This window comes from Hordeum vulgare, chromosome 1H, assembly GCF_904849725.1.
Source record: "Hordeum vulgare subsp. vulgare chromosome 1H, MorexV3_pseudomolecules_assembly, whole genome shotgun sequence".
Classification (NCBI taxonomy): domain Eukaryota; kingdom Viridiplantae; phylum Streptophyta; class Magnoliopsida; order Poales; family Poaceae; genus Hordeum; species Hordeum vulgare.
The window spans coordinates 177,714,625-177,730,540 of record NC_058518.1 but is presented as its reverse complement, the minus strand read 5'-3'; positions in this window follow the sequence as shown (position 1 = coordinate 177,730,540).

Genomic DNA, 15,916 nt, shown 5'->3' with positions numbered 1-15,916 from the left:
CTCTAGTCGATATAACGCACTTTCAGAAGAAGCCATTTAACTACTAGCTATGGACCCGAAGGTCTACGGTGAACTACTCAGGCATCATTAGAGAGGCAACGGTGTTGATGAAGAAGCCCTCCGTGTCCGAATCCCCCCCTCCGGCAGGGAACAAGAACATGCCCCAGATGGGATCTTGCGGAGACAGAAGCCTGCGGCGGCGGAAAAGTATTTTCGTGGCTCTCTCCCATGGTTTTGGATTTTTTTTGGTGATTTATAGGCGGAAGAAGTAGGGCAGAGGAGCCACAGGGGGCCCACAAGCCTGCTAGGCGCTCGCCAGGCCGCGCCTAGGGGGCCTGTGACCTCCCTCGGGGTCCCTTGCCTTGGTTCTCAAGTTCCCCGTGTATCTTCAGTTCCGGAAAAAATCTTTTTGGAGGTTTTATTCCATTTGGACTCTGTTTAATATTCTCCTCTGAAAAGAGTCAAAAACACAAAAAAAAACAGGAACTGGCACTTGGCACTGAGTTAATAAGTTAGTCCCAAAAAAGATAAAAAAGGCATAGAAAACATCCAAAGTTTGACAAGATAATAGCATGGAACCAACAAAAATAATAGATACGTTGGAGACGTATCATGTACATCCATGCACGATCACTCATCTTGCCTAGCTACTAAACACACAAGAAATATATATATATAATTCAGCATGTATTCATTAGTAAATCAAGTTCGCCAGTTTTATTACGTCCATGCAACCTACACGTTAATAGGTAAAGATAGGTCCTAATCCCACCCGAGTATGTGTAGATTGGGTTCGTTTTCCCATGCTCTACTCCGGATGCAACACAAAATTTCGGCAGCACCTCCCCGCTGTTCTCCTGATACATGCTTGGCAATAAACAGAGAGGATGTGTATCTGGAGAGCAACAGGGAGGCACTGACGAAATTATGCATCGGATGCAGAACAAAGCATATGGGAAAACGAACCCAATCTGCACATAGTCGGGTTGTCCATGGATAACGTTGGACAATTCGGAGGAATCACGGTTATAAATATATGCAAATGCATGCATATTTATAACTGTAACTCTTTCGAACGGGAGACGCATACTAGTCATGCATACTGATAATTTAATGTACCTATACCTAGCAAGTTTCACTCATAGATCGACCCAAAGCAAATGAAGGGGCACGGAGGAGATGCCATTTGTACTCACCCACGAATGCTGGGACATAGCTCGTCGAACACACGGGGGTGTCTTCAAACAGCAGACTTTGCAGCGACACGACAACTCCACATGTAAATCCACCCGATCAAGACAAATATTTTGTGTTCATTAATAAAATCGAAAAATATATGACCTATATAGATGTCATTTAGGGTTCCATCGATGTAGAGGAACCCCCTAACTAGCTCGTCCCCGGTGCCCTCAGGTATGGAGACACACGATCGAAGGGTCAGCAAGCCAACTCTTCTGGTTCCGGAGACCTCTCTTCTCTGCCTCTCCTATCCTCTCCGAGCATTCTCCTGGTGAGGTCCGCGGCTGGCGGCCTCTGGAAGGCCGAATCACATTTTCGGCCAACAAGAGGCTCAAGAGGTGTGGGGGGTCGGGGTTGGGGGTCAGTAGCATCGGGGGCGTTGTATTAACAGCTGCCGGAGTTTCGTGTCGGGGTGTCGTCGGGATGTCGTGTTGTGGCGTCACGTCGGGGCGTCGTGTCGGCGTGTCGGGGCATCGTGTCAAGGCATCGAGCGGCGATAGGGGCGCCGGGCGTGATAGGGCGTCGGCTTGGGGGAGGAGGGGTGGTCGGTTGTAGTGTGGGGGAGTGGCACAGGGAGGAGGCCCGGCGAGGGGTGGTCGGTTGCGGGGGTGGGGCGGCGCGGGAAGGAGTGGTGGGCCGGGGTGGGGTGGGGGACTGACGCGGCTGCGGTGGTGCGGCGGAAGCACTCGGGATGGGCAAGGGCGAGAGAGAGGCGGGTGGGCGCGTGGGGTGGAGAGAGTGGGAGAGAGAGTGGGGCAGGTGGGTGCAGGTGACCATTATGGGGACGTCTCCTTTGCCGTCTACAGGCGGACGACAAAAGTGTGGAGGCAAACGACAAAGGGATTGGCTGGGGTGGGGTGGGGTGGGGTTGGCGCTGGCCGTTAGGGTTGGCGCCGACCGTCCCCTTTGTCGTCTGCCTTCACCTTCTCTGTCAGCCACTAGGAGACGACAAAGGGTTGGCTGATGGAAAATATGTTCTTTGCCAACAACCAACGATTTGCCATCTACCTGCACATTCTCTGTCATCTGCTTGCAGACGACAAAGAGATGGCTGATGGAAAATAGGATCTTTGCAAACAACCATTACTTTGTCGTCTGTTCTTTGGCAGATAACAACAAAGAAGCCCTTTGCCACCAGCCAGAAGACGACAGATGGAAAATTGCCTGATTCCAGTAGTGATTATTGCCAATTAATTTAATGGGCATATACACTTGGTAAAAGGTTGAAGGCTTGGTCTTATAGCTCGGTGTTTTGTTCCACCTTTGCCGCCATAGTTACTTGTGTACGGGTGTTATGTTCCATATTGAGTGCTCCTAACAAGCTTGGGGTTGTTATTGGGACCCCCTTGGTTTTTGTTTTGGGATAAAACTCATCCGGCAAGGCCCAAATTTGGTGCTATATTTGCGTAATAACTAATGAACCACATATTGAGTAATTAACCCATGGATAATTAATCAACCCCCAGGCCAGTGCTCCTCATGAGTGTTGATCCAAACTAGAGCCCTGTAAGGGGCCAACCCAGGGAAAATCAGGAGATTTCTATCAGGCTGTTGTATGTTGTGCTTCTCGGTCGTGTCCTGAGAAAGAGGTATGTGGCTCCAATCGGGTTCATCGATGCGTTGGGCAGCCTTGCTGGATTTGTTTTACCTTTCTCAAACGTCTTGTGCGAGGGATTCTTAGGATACCTTGGGCTATCTCGAGGTTGAGGTTTTCCATCAGGAATCCAAGGAGATCATGGGTTTTCCGTGGTCGGGGTTTTTGATGCATCTTGTGGTAGTTTGTGATGGACTAGTTGGGGCATCCTTGCAGGATTAAATCTTTCGGAAAGCCATGCACGCGGTTCTGTGGCAACTTGGAAACTTTGTTTAACATCCAGTCAAAGCAAACCTGAAGTAAACTTAAATAAAACTTGCCAACTGTGTGCATAACCATGAGTGTCTCGTTTCGTAAGCTCTACATCCAAGAGAGGACACGGTGGGGTTGTGTCTGACGTAAGTTGGTGTTCAAGATCACTTCGAGATCATTATTATTTCACGTCCGTCTAAGCGTAGATCACCCCCTGTATTTCTTGTAGTCGTAAGTTAGCCACTCAAATAAATTCTTAGTCGCTTCATGCACCCTCACCAGTTAACCATACCTCACCCATTAAGCTTTGAGTACGGCTATGGACGCACTCAAGACGTTCGTGACGAACAGGGTCAAGACCATTCTTAAAGAGTTAATTGAGGGAATTAAAAACTCTCCCGAACCAGCATTGGTGGTTAAACCCACCACCATGGATTCGGAGGCCAATTCCGTCAGGGAAACGGCTAAAGGTATGCAACCTTCCCAACCTCTTGAAAATGATGGGAATGGGACGTATGCATCTATTCCACCACCCTTAGTCTATGGAGGACCGGTTCCCACACCGCGTCTTAATCCTATTGGTCCTCCTCCTAAGCTTGTAAAAGGTGAATTTGCTAACTGGGTATTTTCTATTAAGTCTCATTTGAATCACAACTCAACAAATTTGTGGAGAATCATCGAGCAAGGTTATTATCCCCATGATCCAAGCAACCTCACTCCAAGAGAAGATGCGGACAATCAATACAATCACTCTGCTTTGTTTATTCTCCAGTACGCAGTGCCACCTGAAGATCTTCCTCACTTGCATCCCTTCACTTTGGGCAAGGACTGTTTGGAGCACATTATGGTGTTGTACAAGGGAAGCTCAAGCATTGTTGTGATGAAGGAAGACGAGGACCCTCGTGATCTCTATCGGAGGGTGACTGCTATTGTTGTGGCACCCAAGGACCATGGGCGCAAGGATGTGGATGATACATGGGTCAAGCGCAAGTTTCTCAAAGCCATCATGCCTTTCAATAAAGCCATGTCATCTGTCATTCGTCAGCGACCAAACTTCCACTCCTTGTCTTCCAGTGAGGTGTTGGATGAATTCATTGCAATGTCAATCATGAACGAAACAGCTGACAATGCACTTGCTCATGTTCGCTCAAAGACAGCTTGACCCAACCTTGCATTAAAGGCAAAAGCAACGTTTGAAGAAGAAGAAGAGGATGAGGAAGAGGAGAGCTGCCCTGAAGACACGAAGTATGCCTATCATGAGCACATGGCTCTTGCGTCAAGGCAATTCTGGGGCAACAAGAGGAACTGAAGACCCACCTTCACCAAGAATAACTCGAGTGGGTTCAAACCCAAGCAACGAGTGAGGACATGCTATAACTGTGGTAACGTGAGTCACTTCGTGGCCGAATGTCCCTTTGAGAAAAGGGCAGACAGCGGGGGCAAGCTCATTCGCAAAGACAAAACGAAGTCATTCCCAATCAAGAACAACTTTTGAAGAAACCTCACCCAAAGGGGATGGTGGCCCTTGAAGAGTACCCTTCTGATGATGATGACGATGATGATACAGTGGCAACGACAACTGTTGCTATTGCCACTCCCTCTCCTCAGAAGGTGTCTCTCTTCAACGCCCCCAACGAGAACCACATCACCAAGTGCCTCATGGCAAAAGGTATCAATCAGGTAACCTCCATCATTAAGACCAACATCGCTACTGCTCCTTCATTGTTAAATTGTGTTGATAATAGTGATGTTGGGGAACTTAATGAGCATGATCTTGAAAAGTTTCTATGCACTATTAAGGCAGAATCCAAGAAGCACTTTGTTGCTCTCTTGGAACAACTGGGTGAGGCCAATGACCTTATCGAGTCTCATGAGGAGACCATCTCCGAGCTTCACGGACACAGTCGTGACTATGCCGATGAAATTGCTGAATTATTTATTGCTCTAGAAAAGGAGCGCACTCTTCGTTTGGCTCTTGAGGAGTCATACAATGATAACTGCGCTAAAATGCAAAAGAAACTAGATCATGATACTGTTCTTACTCGTATGCTTATGTCTGAGAAGTATGCTCTTGGGGTTGGCCATGACAGACTCAAAGTGGAGTTTGACAAACTTGACAAGGCTCACAAGGTCTTGAAAGGTGTTCATTTCTCTCTGAAAGAGTCTCATGATCAACTCCAAGCAAAGATTACCAAGGAGATCTCTACTTGTCCTCCCTTTCTGTTAATTGATAATGCTTGTACAACTAATCCTTGTTGTGAGCATGTACATCTTGTGGAGGAAAATGCCAAGTTAAAGGAGAAACTTGAGAAGGGCCTTGTGGCATGCATACAAGGTGAGAAGAGCCCGAACGACCTCTTGAGCACTCAAAAGGGTGTTGTAGGAAAGGAGGGACTTGGACTTACCTCCAAGTCAAAAGGAAAAAGGAAGAACAGGAACAAATGATCCCCTACCCTCATGGACATCTTTGTCAAAGAGGGCGAAGGGACTCAGGAGGTGAACAGGAACAAGGTGGATGATGGTAACATCAAGAAGGGCAAAACCATTCCTACTAACACAGCCGACAAACTCAATTCTTCCTATGTCTTATGTCGTGTTAGTGATGGGCATGTTTATGCCAGATTGTTGGTTCCTACTATGAGTCCATTGAATGCGCTATCTGGGTTCCTAAGATCCTTGTCTCTAACATGAAAGGACCCATTAAAAATGGGTACCTAAAACCAAGCCTTGATCTATTGCAGGAGTTTGCTTCTGGTGGGGTGTCATGGTTGCTCGATAGTGGAGCAACAAATCATATGACCGGAAGCAAGGACTTAGTGGTGGATGTGCATCCTTCTCCATCTATGCCCACCCATGTCCAATTCGCCGATGCATCCTCGTCAAAGGTATTGGGATTTGGTAAGGTGGTCATCTCTCAAGAGTTACCTATTGAGAAGGTCATGCTTGTTGAGTCTCTTGCCTACAATTTACTTTCGGTTCGTCAACTTGCAATTATGGGGTTTTCCACATTCTTTAATCTTGATGCTGTGGTCCTCCTATGGAGCAAGTCTCTTAAAGTAGCCTATGTTGTATATGTCGAAAATGGTCTTTATGTGGTGAACTTCTCAAAGCGACCCACTAAGATTGCGACGTGTTTAATGGCTAAAGTTGATGTGGGCTGGCTTTGGCATCGCCGACTAGCTCATGTCAATATGAGATCTTTGCAAAGTCTTCTAAAAGGGGACCATATTCGTGGACTAACAAATGTGAGTTTTGCTAGAGATCGTGCTTGTAGTGCCTGCATTGAAATAAAGATTCATGAAACTGCTCATCGTCCAACGACTCTCATTTACACTAAGAGGCCATTGGAGCTCCTCCATATGGATCTTTTCGGGCCTCCATCATTTGATAGTCTTGGAGGCAGAAAGTACTGCTTGGTGATTGTTGATGACTACTCAAGATACACCTGGGTATATTTCTTCAAAAGGAAGAGTGAGACTCAACAAACTGTCATCAACTTTGCTAATGAAGCTCAACGTCAACATGAAGCAAAGATCTTGATGCTTAGAAGTGAAAACGGCACCGAGTTCAAGAACTACACCTTGGATGAGTTTCTAGGTGATGAGGGAATAAAACATCAAAATTCAGCACCATATACCCCTCAACAAAATGGCGTGGCAGAAAGGAAGAACCGGACCTTGATGGAAGCTGCAAGAACAATGATGGCGGAATTCAAATCTCCATATAACTTTTGGGCAGAGGCCATCAACATAGCATGTCATGCGTCCAATCGGCTCTATATTCGCAAAGGCTTGAACAAGAGTCCATATGAGATTCTCACTGGAAACAAACCCAATCTCAAGTACTTCCGGGTATTCGGTTGTAAGTGTTTCATTCTCAAGAAAGGTGCACGTTTAGCTAAATTTGATTCTAGAGCACATGAGGGCATATTTGTTGGTTATGCTACAAACTCTCATGCTTACCGTGTCCTCAACAAGTCCACTGGACTCATTGAGGAGACGTGTAACGTGGAGTTTGATGAAAATAATGGCTCCCAAGTGGAGCAAAGTGGTCTTTGTGATGTAGGTGATGAAATTCCTCCCCAAGCCATAAGAAGAATGGGGATTGGTCAAATACTCCCCATTGAGGAACCCCTTGTGGCCGAAGGAGAAGGACAATGCTCTACTCAATTGGAGCCATCACCCCCACAAGCCCCACACGCTTCCGATGAACAAAGAGAAGACTCTCAACAAGATGAACAAGCGGAAGGTCAAGATTAATTGCCCAACAATGATGATGTGTCCCATGATATTCAAGCACTTACCCAAGGTTCTGAACCCGCTCATGATCAAGATCAAGTGCAACCACAAGATCCAGACCAAGTAGAAGCACAAGATCAAGATCAAGAGCAACCACAAGTACAAGGAGAAACAATTGAACCTGCTCAAGTCAAAAGTCAAGATGATCAGGATACTGTCTCGCAATTCCCTTTTGCAGCACCAACAGCCGGTGCCAAGGGAGGTTCAAGACGCAAGGGCAAGAAAAGTAAAAAAGTCGATGCTCCCCAGTTATCCAATGAAGAACTCTTGGAGCGTCGAGCAGCCAAGATTGCGAACAAGCTAAGAGTCAAGTCACATCTTATGAAGAATATACTTGGCAGTTTAAAAAAGGGAGTATCCACCCGTCAACAGATCTGGAATTATTGTGAGCATCATGCGTTTGTTTCATATTGTGAACCTCAATAGGTACAGGAAGCGCTCGATGATGAGGATTGGCTTATGGCCATGCATGAAGAACTTAACAACTTCGAGCGTAATACCAAGTCTGGGATTTAGTGCCAAGACCAAAGGAGGAACATAATGTTATCGGGACCAAATGGATATTCAAAAACAAGCAAGATGCCAATGGGATTGTGATTCGAAACAAGGCAAGATTGGTGGCTCAAGGCTAGTCCCAAGTCAAGGGTATCGACTACGGTGAAACCTTTGCCCCTGTTGCTCGTCTAGAATCTATTCGCATGTTGCTTGCATTTGCTTCTCATCATAATTTCAAATTACAGCAAATGGATGTGAAAAGTGCCTTTCTTAATGGTCCTTTAAATGAGTTGGTCTATGTCAAACAACCCCCGGGATTCGAACATCCCAAGATCCCCAATCATGTGTACAAACTTAATAAGGCACTCTATGGCCTTAAACAAGCCCCACGTGCGTGGTATGAGTATCTTACTGAGTTGTTACAAGATCGTGGGTTTGAAATTGGGAAGATAGATCCCAATCTTTTTAATAAGAGGGTTAAAGGGTATTTGTTCATATTATATTTGGTTCTCCTAACATTTCCTTCAATGAAGAATTTGCTGCACTAATGACCGAGAAATTTGAGATGTCCATGATGGGAGAGTGGAAGTTCTTCCTCGAATTCGATATTAAACAGGGCCTAGAAGGGACCTTCATCAAACAAGCCAAGTACACTCAAGACATGCTCAAACGGTTCGAGCTTGAAGATGTCAAGCCGGTCAAGTTCCCCATGCCAACAAGATGCAAGCTTGACAGTGATCCCAATGGTAAAGCAATGGATCAAAAGGTATATCGCTCCATGATTGGATCCCTCCTTTACCTTTGTGCATCTAGACCAGATATTATGTTGAGTGTAGGGATATGTGCACGGTTTCAATCCGCACCAAAAGAAAGTCATTATATGGCTGTTAAGCTAACCTTTTGATATTTGGCTCATACCCCAAACTTTGGTCTATGGTATCCCAAAGGAGCAAACTTCAACCTAGTAGGCTATTCTGACTCAGATTGGGTAGGAAATTGTGTGGAGAGGAAGTCAACTTCTGGAAGATGCCAATTCCTTGGTCGCTCACTGGTAAGTTGGTCTTCAAAGAAGCAGAATTGTGTCTCACTATCATCCACCGAAGCTGAGTATGTGGCAGCTGCAAGTTGTTGTGCACAATTGCTATGGATGAGGCAAACTTTAAAGGATTACGGTGTCACTTGTGACAAAGTTCCTCTTCTATGTGACAATCAAAGTGCTATCAAGATTTCCCTCAACCCAGTGCAACATAGCAAGACCAAGCATATTGATATTCCTCATCACTTCATTCGTGAACATATCAAGCTTGGTGATATTGAGGTTCACTTCATCCACACTGAAGAGCACCTTGCAGATATTTTCACTAAGCCCCTAGATGAAGCAAGGTTCCGGGAGTTAAGGCATGAGCTAAATATCATTGATTCAAGTAATGTGGATTGAAGCTAGGCACCTTGCACCTCACTATGCATTCGATCTTGTTCTAGATGTAGGCATGGACATAGGGGGAGTGTTGTTCTCTCAATGAACTCTTCCTGCCCCCATTATGCATAAATTGATCTAGTCTTTCACTTTAGCCATTACCAAATGGCACTTGTGCTTCAAAGACGAGCGTTGGTCATGAACCCAAGGATAATTCTTCGCGGTGTCATACCTTTGTCTCAAACATAGGTGGCCTCGGCCACCGCCCCCACCTTTCTCTCATATGGAAGAAAGGATACAAAATGATGAGTCAGTATATCTTGCTGGTGCTATCTTCTTATTACACTGACTTGTCGTGTGCCCACGTCTTTCTCATCTCCTATGTCTCGTTGTGCCATTTGCAGCGGTACTACCGCCAGGGGTAGCGGTACTACCGCCAAGACCCCAGCGGTACTACCGCTAGGCATAGCGGTACTATCGCCAGGACCCCAATCTACCACGACCCGACTAGGACTTTTTAGGGCTGTCTCAAGGGGGAGCGGTACTACTGCCAGGGGAGCGGTACTACCGCCAGGACGCCAGCGGTACTACCGCCGACCCGTACCACTTGGGCTATATAAAGGAGGGGGAGCCCGTTTTTACTGCCTCTTTCTTCTTCCTCGTGGCTCTTCCCTCCCCAACCCCGAACTCCCCCTATTTGGATCTCTATCCGTGGAGCCCCTTCTCTCCGTTGAGTTGGAGGGTTTGCTCCAATCCTCCTTTGTAACGACCAAGATGCGGTCCTTTCCGATCTGTGGTCGAGGCCCCCGAATAGGAAAGAAGCGCATCTAAGTGTTTCGCAAGCAAGTAAACATAGCACGTAATAATAATTACAGTAGACAATCTGGGATTCAACTGTCTTCTTATTAATAATACAGAGTACAACGCAGATACAAACAAGGTAGTTCCGGTACGGACTACAAAACAAGGAAAATGCTATGCTACCCGCTGCAGGCCCACGATCACGACCACGGCTCAGTCCTCTGGATAGTTTACGTAAAGGCGATCTGTCTCCCCGTCGTACTGCCATGCCAGCTGGGTGCCATCGGGATCATCTGTCTCTGGGGTACCTGTACCTGCTGGGAGTTTCGGAGGAATCCGTGAGCCACGAGGACTCAGCAATCTAAGACCTTGGTGCCAGAACTAGTCATGTTATTGGGTAGGGAAGGGGTGAAGTGTTTCAGGCTGCTGCAACCTATGATCGAATAAGTGGCTAACTTACGCGAGAAGGAAGTGAAAGTGGTCTACGCTAACGATCGGGAATACTTGATCAAAAAGTGATCCTGAACACCTACCTACGGCAATCATAACCCCACCATGTTCCCGGTCGAAGAGAGATCTTCGAAGGGACAATCACGGTTACGCACAGAGTTGGCATATTTTATTAGTTTATGTTTAAGTTCTCTAATACCGGATGTTAACAAAATATTCCAAGTTGCCACATAACCGCGGGCACGGCTTTCCGAAAGATTAAACCCTGCAAGGGTGCTCCAACTAGTCCATCACAAACGAACACAGGCCGCAAAGGCATCCTCTATCACGAATCTCGTGATCTCGTCGGATTCCTTAGAGGAAAACCTCGACTCTGGGGTAAACCATAGCTTCACCGGGATTCCCATACGCAAGATATACCGATAAGGTAAGACCAGACTAGCAGGACCTCCCGACGTGTCGACGACCCTGATAAGAGCCGCGTATCTCAGTCTCAGGACACGCCGGATGAGTCACACTACAGGTATACCAAACCTGAGGTTGCCCTGTGGTGGCCCCATAGTCTGCCCAGTTTGGACCAACACTCATGAGGAGCACTGGCCCGGGTTGTTGATTAAGAAACCTCGGGGTAGCTACCCCCTATGCAGATTATTATTAAGTTGTTAGCAAATTAACACCAATGTTGGGTCCTACCGGACAAGCCTTAACTATACGCGATTTATCAAGGGGGTCCCCATAACAACCCCGAACGTGTTAGGAGCGATCATTATGGAATCAAACACCGCTAACCGGTAGCTAAGGCAGCAATAACGGAACAAGACACCCTCGCAACAGGCTAGGCCTCCCGTCATTTACCAAGTATATAGATACATTAATTAAATAACAGAAATTAATATAATGATATCAAGCTCATGTCATCACATGAGTTTAAAACACCTGCAACTAACCATGCTAACATTAGTAGCTGAGCAAGCCTACCTAGCCATACAAGTTTGCTAGGAAAGAGTAAGGTGTTTAGGCTCTTGGCATATGAAGAGGCAATATATTTTCAGTGGTAGGCAGCGAGCAATTTGACATGGAATCGAAACTAACATAACAAGTCTAGAGATGGGATCAAGGTCATATCATCTTGCCTGTGATATCCTCAGCTTGGAATGGTTCTGGATCGTCCTGCACGTACTCTCCTGACTCCACGTATTCGTTCTCCGCTCCCGGTGATACCAAGACAAGAATAACAGCCAATGAACAGCAGCACCACAAAATGCAACAATCACATGATGCATGAGATGAAAGTTGACCATGCACCACTATAGCTAACACTAGCACAAGCAAAATAACTACAGCAAGGTTCTGGACAGAACTCTGCACTAAACTATTTGGACATGCATGGGAATGATATGAACAGATGCAGCTCGTAAAATGGTGCAAAACCATATAAAGTACATTGCAAACAGAGCTACGGATCAACGGGAATCAACGAAACAAGATAGGAAGCTCTACGTGAAAGATTCAACACCACACACACAATTGGCACAAATCTGGTATTACCAGGTTGCCAAGACATATATTAACCCAACATGAATGAAAGGGAACAAGGTAGAACACTACAACAACAATTAAGCACAAACTTTGACCAAAATGGCAAGACTACATGATCTGCCAGTTTCTGCATCTTAGCTTTTTGTGAGCAACATGCAACATAGCTACAGGTCTTCAAATATGACAAATGATATATGTGGCTGTTTCCAACCAAGAACACTACAAGCACCAGCAATAATCACAGCAAAAGGAATTAAAATCTAGAAGATACAAGGCCACAAACTTTCCCAAAACCATCAGATCTCAGGGACTTAGTGAAAATTCCTGCACCTGAGTTTCTGTTTCTGTTCTGAAGCTTTTTGACAGAACTCAAAACACAAGCTACTGGCCTCCAAATGTCTTGAAAATGGACAGGAAGCTTCACAAACATACCAGGTTGAAAACACTAGCACTGAACTAAGTCCAGTTCTCAACAGAATAACCAGCACATACTCATCTACAGGGGAAGAAAATGTCTCCAGCATTCCAGACTTGGTGAAATTTTCAGAGTTCAAAAATCTGGGATTTTCCAGTCACATGCCCACTTTGTCTAGGCATAGTTTGCACTCACATGTCACCAAGAGGTGATTGACACCACTATGGTGTTGAGAACAAACCCCTACTACTAACACACAAAATCCATGCCCTTGGGCTCCATCTATACCATGGAGACAAAGCCCAAACTTTCTACAAAATGTAAATGCAACTCTATAAGGTATGCTTTTACGATGAAAAATACATAGGTGAATCTTATGTGCACAATGACAAAGTGACATGGGGGTTTGAACCCCATGTTTGTGTCATGCACATCAACAACACCCACACCCATATCACAAAATTACTAGTATCAAGCACATCACAATGGGACTCTAAGCTAACAAGAGAGTATGCACACACCCACATATGGGCATGCGATGGTGCACACTCTCACATATATTCCACTTCATTCACAACAACATCATGCTCTTGGACCTAAGAACAACAAGAGGGGGAAAAAAACTAAGCAAGTAACTTGGTAGCATCACCTCTCAAACACTTTTAGTAGGTACCACAAGTGGTGTGCACTCACAACAACATCACCTCCATACCTACACCATCAACTCCACTTACAACCTCTCTGCACCATTGCCTATTTGCAAACACACCAACAACATGAACTACAAGACCACATACACATTCATGCCCTACATACATGCTCTCTCTCACCCTCCATCAAACAACAGGGAAGAAAGATATATGAGAACATCTGCAACCCATTGATCTAGGCTTAGAGTAGCAAACCAAGGAAGGGAGGAACAAACAAAAAAAATATCAGCAAGGAATAAAAAGTAAAAAAAATAAAATATATGGGGTTTCTCTGGGATTTGAACCCGAGACCCCCTGATACAACACCCCACAACACATCCACTGCGCTGCTACTACTGTTGTTAACAGGAGAAGAGTAAACGCTGGGTAAGTTGCCTTCAGGTCACTAAACCGAATTAATCAAACAATCTAACAAAAAGGGCGCCGAGGGGGGACTCGAACCCACGCCCTCCTACATGCGCGTGCGATGACAGTGCAAATACTACCAACAGGCCACGGTTCGATGACTGGCTAGAATGGGAAGGGAAAACAGGTAAACCAACCCCACTGCAGAGGAGAGCTCCGCCGACGGCCGGACCAGAGAGAGCTGGCGGCGCCACTCCCGGCTACCATCGGCAGGGGGAGCTATCGGCGGGGGACGCGGGAACCTCAGGGGTCCCATTCCCGCCCCGAGCACGGGAAAAGGCTCCCGCTTGGCTGCCCGGAACTGCGCCGGCGTTCTCTGCTGCTGCCGCTGCGAAGACTGCACCGGCATGCTGCTGCTACTACTGCTAACGCATGCTACCGGCTGCTGCTACTACTACTACGCAGGGGAGGTACCTGCTATGATCACACCCGCACACCATCTCGCCCAGCTACTGCACTGCACACAACTGATGCCGATCTACTGACAGGGAAAAAAACACGAAGCACCACGGCGACTCCGGCCGACCTAAGGAGGAAGAAGCACATGGGAGACGTGCGGCCTCACCTTGGGACGCACGGGCCGAACTGCGGAGGGAGAGCGCCGGAGGGAAGCAGGCCGTCGACGAAGAAGGCCCCGACTGCAGGACCGAAGGAGAGGTGGAAGACACCGCGGGCATGCCCTAGGCGAGCTCGGTTCTGACGATGTGGTCGGCCCCCGGGGCCCCTATCACCGGGAATGGATCGCGGGGATCCATCCCGAGCTCCCGGGCATTACGACGGCGACGAACGACGATGGAGACGCAGCGGACGCCGGCGAGAAGCTGCTGTCCTCCCTGCCGGATCCTCCTACAGAAGTTACCTGGGGAGGAAGGGAGAGATGGAGATGGGGTTGCGAGAGGTGGCGGCGGCGGCTGAGGGGGGAAGAGGAACCCCTAGGCTACTGGCACGGACGCCAACGCGTTTTATAGGGGTCCTCGACGTTGCTGCTCACGGCGTCAACTCGCCTCTCTCTCTCTGGTTTGACGGAAAGCAACACGCGCGGGGGGATACGGCGTTAGGAAGGAGGGGGGGTGCTTGCCTGGGCTCCTCGCGCTGGAAGGGAGTCCTACTGGGCCAGCACGGGAGGAAGACCTACTGGGCCAGGGAAAGGATGAAACACATAGGAGGTTTTTCTATTTAGATAAAACCCACACAGGGAGGAAAATACTACACACAATAAACTACTCGAAAAAAACCAAAAGGAAAAACCTGCTGGTCATGAGGAATTATGGCCCAATAGAAAAAAAATAGGAAAGCAATATTTGGAGCCAATTGGATTAAATGCAAAACAGTAATTAATTTACTGTTTTGGGTTTATTTGCTCCTTTAAAGTCAAAGAACAAAATCAGCAGAAATACACCTCCTCATAAGCACAATTTAATCTAACCACCAGACATTTTAGAATCATTTTTCGGAAGAAGGAATTTTGACATGGAATAATAGGAGGGAAAAGGATTTTAAATAGCAAGAGCTTAGCAATGGCTAGCACTCACTCCTACCCATCACCACCAAGACACATGCATCACAAGATAGTGCAATAACACCACATAACCCTAGCAAGATCACATGCTCTCACAACACCACAACACTACTCCTAGTAAGAACATATGCAACATGATCATGACATGCAATCATAAGGTATGGCAAGGAATGATATGTTATGCATGCGTGCAAGGGAAGTAAGTACTAAGGGACACACATGAAATCATGGCACAAAATGATATCATCACAATCTCTGACAAGGTGGCCCCACATGGAAGGTTACAAAAAAGGAAAGTCCTACACTTGGGGCATTACAAACTCTCCCACACTACAAAGAAGATCTCGACCCCGAGATCTAAGACTGAAAGAAATCGGGAAATTCGGAACGGAGGTGATCCTCGCGTTCCCACGTAGCCTCTTTATCGGAATGGTGTGACCACTGCACTTTGAGAAACTGGACAGACTTGTTACGGGTCTTGCGCTCAGTCGCCTCGAGAACCGCAAATGGATGCTCGCGATAAGAGAGGTCAGGCTGGAGATCGATATCTTGAAGATGCACAGTGCGCTCGGGGTTCTTGAAACACCTCCGAAGCTGAGAAACATGGAACACATCATGGAAATTTGCAAAGGTTGACGGAAGCTCGAGCTGGTACGCGAGGTCGCCCCTCTTGCCAACCACTCTGAACGGACCAACGAAACGAGGCGCAAGCTTGCCTTTGATGCCAAAACGCCGCATACCCTTCATAGGCGACACCTTGAGATAGACAAAATCATCAAGCT